This window comes from Micromys minutus (genome assembly GCF_963924665.1).
Source record: "Micromys minutus genome assembly, chromosome: 11".
Lineage (NCBI taxonomy): Eukaryota > Metazoa > Chordata > Mammalia > Rodentia > Muridae > Micromys > Micromys minutus.
The window spans coordinates 47,635,599-47,642,158 of record NC_137980.1 but is presented as its reverse complement, the minus strand read 5'-3'; the positions used below and the strand labels follow the sequence as shown (position 1 = coordinate 47,642,158).

Sequence of the window (6,560 nt, the reverse complement as noted above, 5' to 3'; positions counted from 1 at the left end):
CTCAACAATATACGTTCCATAATTATCAGAATAAGCGTTAAAGATATGGCTGATTTAGGTTATACTGTAAAGCGACTAGAACCCACTGAAATCTTCCAAATGGTCCATTTAGTTAGGAGAATATACGCTCTTTTCAAGTACACATGTCTGACTGCAAGGTGTCTTGTTTTGTGAAAGAAAAAAAGGAGTGTTAATCAACTCAAATGATCATGAGTTATATGACAAAGTTTACCTGGTGTAATGCAATATATGTGTGCATACATATGAGTGTGCCCATGTACACACACACACACATGCACACGCACTTCAGAAATAAAAATGATGACAAACCAAAGTAATTATTGCACTAAAGTCCAACTTTATGGAGCAGTGAGTTTTTCCAGGGTTCAAACAGGAGTACAGGAGAGATAATTACCAAGGAGGAAGGAGGACTCCATCTGTTACTCCACCCAGCATGAGGACCACGCACAAGATCGGGAAATCTGGAGCTCAGAGCCAGCATCTCAACAGGTTGGCAAGGGTCTTTTCTATGTGGGTCAACTGGTCTTTGCCCCTTCTAGGCATCTCACCTTGTATGACAGTCCTAATGCTTGTATGTGCTTAGGGAAGGAAGAGCCAATTATATCTGGTCAGTTTCAGAAAATTCCTGAAGCCTTTCCTGAGCTTAAGAAGTCCCTGAAGGATGGTATTAGAAGTAACAATTTTACAGGGTGCAACTTTAGCACTTAAGATCAGTTTAAATGTATGCCTCAGGAAGGAAAAATAAAAATATATTATCACTAAAAATAACACAAAAGCCTTTATGAAAAGCTTAACAAAATATGCACATGATCTCTAATTGTAAAACTATAATGCAGTATTAAATTAAAGACCTAAATAAGTTGAATGACATACAATGTACGTGAGATAGAAGATTTGATATTCGTGGTGGTTCTCCCAAAAATTTTCTGTCTCTCTCATTCTCTCTCTCCCGCCCTCATTCTCTTCCCCCTACTCCTTATCTCTCTTTTAGTTTCTTTTCCTGTTTCTGTGATAAAACCCTCTGACAAAAGCAACTTAAAAGAGAAAGGATTTACCTTAGTTCAGAGTCCAAGCTACAGCTGCTCATTATGGAGACAAGTCAAGGCAGCCAGAATTAATATGGGACGTCCCACATCTATGAACATAATCAAGGTATTAACCAGAAGCTCTTCCCAGATGGCTCTAGATTCTGTTCAGTAAAAAATGCCATTAACCACCACACACACACACCAAGAGATTTGATTTTGTTAATGTACACCTCAAAATCAAGCACACCTGCAAACTGAAAGAACTTCTGAGCAAAGCTAAGAAAATAAGTAAAAAATATTGAAGATACAATTGTTTGGTTACAGGAAATGGTAAATTATGTCAGGTAGAAACAGAGGCAACATAAAAATTAAAGTTCATACCTGTGTGCTACACCTGTAGGAATTAATATCTATCCCCTTGTTTGTTGGGAAGATATCTACTCTGTACCCTTGAGAAAACTCACTATGTTTTGGAAAACACCATTCCTGGGATGACTATTTTTATGGTAAAGTGAATACCTAGAGTCAGGACTAAATTCTGATGTGGAATCCTAGTCCTTGTAGAGATCTGAAGGAACAGCTCTGTCTCTCAACAGCACAAAGTTTCTGGCAGAGGATACTCTGGCCTTCTGTAACGTAGACAGGGGCTCATTGTTTTGAATGGAAACACATCCTATTTTCATTATGTTTCCCCATAAATGTTTAGGGACAAGAACTGAACCTATACATCACATTTTGATTTTGTCTATGTTGTATTGTCCCATTTCCATATGCCCTAGAAGTTCTCAGAGTTCCCCAGTTGTGCTTTCAAACACAATTCGGTGCAAGTATGTGTATCTTATATGTGTGGAAGCATCATGTGTGTGTATGACTATGTGTAAAGTATGTGTATACATAAATACCACTCTGCTACTATTCCATGTGTCTGTTGTGTGGTGGGACAGCTTTGGGATGAGGCAATCCGATGATTTTTGGACAACAGTTACAGCCAGTGGCTAGTGTAGACATCAACAAAGACAATCCTGCGAAACAGTGATGTAAAAACAATCTTTAAAAAAGTCTTTCTTTCTGAAGGGGAACAGAAGAGGGGTGCATCTGGGGGAAGAGGAGAGAGGGTGGAAGAGATCTGGGAGGAGAAGGGGGGTGAAACTGTAGTAGGGATGTATTGTATGAGAAAAGGGTACATTTTTTAAAATCTGAAGTGGGGAACAAAGAGGTGGGTGTGATCTTTTCTAGGGATGAGGTATGATATTGAAATTGGGAGGTATGGGAAGGCATCTAGAAGGAGCAGACCTTTGGTGTAGATTCTAAACACAGAGATGCACTAACCAGGATGTGTTGCTTCATAGGTAGAATCAGAGAGACCTATTTCTGACAGATGGGAGAGATGAAGCTGAGGATATTGAGAACATGTTCCTATTTGCTGGGCCTGGAATTATGGGAAATAAAAGTAAAGGCTAAGACAGGGAAGTTTGTTAAGGCACACCACAGGTAACTGGGACATGAGGTGTGAATTCTCAGTATGAGTCTGCAGGTGAGGGTGGCCACTGAGGACAGTGACAGAGCCAAAATAAATCTTCTCCTTAATTAAGTTGTTTCTGTCTGCTAATTTTGTCATGGTTATGCGCAGAAGTAAAGGGCAGAGGGAAGAGTAAGAGGGCAGAGGGTAAATTAGCCTGCTCACTTACTGAGAATACAAAGCCAGCACATCTCAGTACATTTTATAGGCAAGCTGTATCTGTAAATTTGATTCTCACAGGGAAAACAAGTAGAATTCATCTTTCTTACATTTTCAGATAATGCAGAATGCACTTAAAACACTGTTGGAAAAATTCCTTATAACCTTTAATATTTCTTCCAGTCACCTCAAGTCAAAGCCTAGTGGAACTCATAAGCCATTTCTAGAACTTAAAAAAAAAAAAAAAGTTACTGTCTTAATTACCACCCTATTGCGCTGAAGAGATACTTTAGCTAAGGCACTTCTTCTTCTTCTTCTTCTTCTTCTTCTTCTTCTTCTTCTTCTTCTTCTTCTTCTTCTTCTTCTTCTTTTTGTTGTTGTTTTTTCTTATGAACTTATTTTTAAAAGTAATGGATACATGTACAGATTTTTAAAAGCATTTTGGCATAAAACTGTATGAACATATTTTTGTCAGTACTTGATTTTTTAAAGGTTTGATAGTATGCATTGAAATCTTACTAGTTATCATAAGCATAAAGTACATGTAAAACAAGATGTAACATGGAAATAGTCAAAGTTTTCTTGGTGTGTATAGATTAGACATAATGATTTTTAAATGCTAAGGCACTTTTTAAAGGAGCTTGCACAGTTTCAGAAGGCTAGAAGCAATCAGGAAAGCATAGCTTTGGAGCAGTAGCTGAGAACTTATATCCTGGCATGAGCTTTTGAAACCTCAAAGTCTATTTCTACTGACACACCTCCTCCTACAAGGCCACTCCCCTAATCCTTCCTAAAGAGTTCCAAGAACTAAAGACCAAGCATTCAAATACATGAGCCTATGTGGGCCATTCTCATTCAAACCACTACCCAACTGTCTTCAGTTTAGAGATGTGGAATCTTTATTAGAAAGGTGCAGAGATGACTGAAAAGCCAAGTCAGTAGCTCCAATCCCTTCAGCCAGGAATAAATGAGAGATGACATAAAATTGACACATGAGAAATCAGGTAAAGGCCTCCTACTATTTACATGCTTCCCCAAACTGGTCTCTACTCTTGCCTTCTGCCCATGGTATCTTGTATCTTGGCCTAGAGTAATCTATGGTAGTGGTCACAATTGAAAGTTTAGATATTCTCATGGTTTTATCTTAGCCAAAAATAACTTGATTGGTTAAACAGTTGTTTGTTTGCACATTGGCTTATAAATCAGAGTCCTAAAACTAGCCTGCTAACGAGTTCCCATAGAGGACACACTTAGACTAAGTTAACAACATAGCGAACACTCCCTGTGCAGGCTATTGCACCCACTTTCTTTCAAAAGACACCCACTAGTTTCAGTTCCAAACATCCCATTCTAGCTTCACCAACCTTCCATCTTGGACTCTTTGTTATCCTTGCCCTGAGAAGGTTGATCATCCTGGATATTCTCTTTCTCTACTAGATACAGCAACCCCTGCTCCCAGAGTCTGGTCATCAGTAGCTACACCAGCAATGTTGGAGCCTTTGGGTGGTTGGGCTCTGCCTCAGGCCTGCTGTGTACTTGGGTGCTGTTTTTAGAACTGAAGTCCCATCCCGACCTCCAAACTACTTGGCTGGGCCTCAGACACCTGTTCAGCCTACACATTGATGTCATTCTCTAAGTGAGGCAACCTGCCTAAAACCTGACCCTGCATGACTGATGACCCCTTGTAGGACACTCCACTGTCATCTGTGGGCCCCAGATCAGATCCCTGTAGACTTATTTCTAAACTGGCAAGCGTTGTGGTCACTTGTCCCAGTTTCTTAGCACCTTAATACAAGCCCTGTCACATCTTGACTGCCTCCCTTTCTTTTACACAAAGTCTCTGAATTCACAGCTTCAGCTTTTTAAGATGTGGGGAGGGGAGAGGTCTCAGAAATCTAAACTCTGCACTCTATAAATGAGGAACTGTAGTTCGGGGAGGGGAAGCACATTCCCCTTGTCATACCCAGAGCATGTAACAGATGTGAGATACGAACCCGGTGACTGAGCAGCAAGTGGCCAAGAATCTAGTTAGGATGTCAGGATTGGGGCCTCTCTCTGGTGGCCTTTCACCAACTACAGAGACACTTCTTTCTGAGACCACACATTTAGCAGGTGATGTCTTTTTATAAAAGTAGTCAAGGTTTGCTATTTTAAAAAAGATCCACCTCCTTTTCCAGTATCCAGGAATGGCCAGGGTATTATGGTCTGTTGGTAGCTTGTGATGGCTGCAACACAGGATGAGAAGAAACCTTGTCATAAGGAAAGAGTTGATACTTCTCTCCCCCGACCACCCATTTTCTGTGACCTGGGAAAAGAAGAATTAGTACCAAAGGGTCCATATAGTTATCAATTCATCACACCTTCCTGGCTCTTTAACAAAACCTCCTCATTGATTCAATGAGCTATTTGGATTGTTAATAAGAATCCTTATAGCCACGTCCAGAATGGTGTAGAGACAGCATAACATGACCAGGAAAATGTGTGCTTAGTATAATGTGGCATGTATTCTATATAGTTGTGTGGGGGTGGTCTTTGCTTCTTCTCTTCTGTGCTACTGGAGCCTTTACCTGGACATTTCTATACATGACCAAATTCTAAATTGAGAAATTAGCCCAGAGTTGAAGTTGCCTTGAATGCCATCTCCCTCATTCTCCATCTATTGACATGTGGTTTCTGATAGGGCAGATGACATTGACAGACTGCTCCTAATATTTAGAAAAAAAAACTCTGTCCTGATTTACACACACACACACACACACACACACACACACACGTAACCATAAGCTGCACACTGCAGATCCTTTAGACCGGATTTCAAAACAGATGTGCATGTCCATGCTTCATCTCAAATGTTCAGTCTCCATCACATGGAAGCAAGGGTACTGCCAGATCCAGAGAGGTCTTAAGATCCATAAAATAATGAACCTTTACCAGAAAAGACCTTTCATAAACAATAAGACAAAAACATGGAAACTATTTTCAAATACTAGTCATGCTTTCAGATATGAATTCTGATTCGGATATAAACCTTCCTTGCGGCACTGGCTGACTTGAGGGGGTATCGTGACTTCTTTCGCTGGGTTCAGAATGAGCTAAGGTGTTCCCCTGCATTCTGAACGCCACTGGGACCAATTTCTAAGGTTCTGAAGAGATTTGAAAAAGGCGGTTGACTAGAATGATCAGGAGACACAAGCAAGCATGCTCACTTACAAGAAGAGAGGGGCTTACTACCTAACAGCTGTGGTACATACTGTTAAGGCCTCTATCTATTTACCTCGGGAAAGCAGGGCTCCTCCACCAAATCATGCATTCTCCCCAAAATATCCAATCTCAAAGTGTAAAAAAAAAAAGTGTGGAGGTAAGGAGGTCCCTTGCCAAACCATATTTAAGATAGAATTTTCTTATTAAGCACACGGAGAGTGCCTCTCTCCTGCACTGGGTAGGAAGCCCAAGCTCACGCATGAGAATGTAGATTTACAGAACAACATGGATATTTACCAATGACAGCATCCAACAGAGACCCATGCAGTGGGGGAGGGAGAGAAGAGTAGCTCCCCTGAGAAGCACTCTGCTGGTGTAGGGGACCAGGACAGAATTGCTAGCCCTTAGGGATTTTATTCATTTTCCCTGCAAGAGGCAAGAGTAGCAGAAAATACATCCAATGGGAGCATCCACAAAGCTCATTCAAAGAGGCAGGTAGGGAAGAAAGATGTCAGAGTCAAACAGCTGGGGAAGAAGTGCTAATCTTCAATTAGGAATTGGGCAAAATTCCTAGCCCTTCAAAGTGGAAGGTCATTTTCAAGAAAGATGAGACCCTAGAAGGTCAGAAACCA

At 40.7% G+C, this 6,560-nt stretch overlaps 1 long non-coding RNA gene across 1 annotated transcript; it reads right to left on the bottom strand.

Annotated features, from left to right (window-relative positions):
• Positions 1 to 474: 474 nt before the first annotated feature.
• LOC308426870 lies at positions 475 to 4,191 on the bottom strand. The gene is made up of 3 exons (XR_013975226.1): positions 4,092 to 4,191; positions 1,077 to 1,156; positions 475 to 599 (listed from the first exon to the last, which is right to left on the bottom strand). It is a non-coding gene; the product is annotated as an uncharacterized lncRNA (long non-coding RNA).
• Positions 4,192 to 6,560: the final 2,369 nt, after the last annotated feature.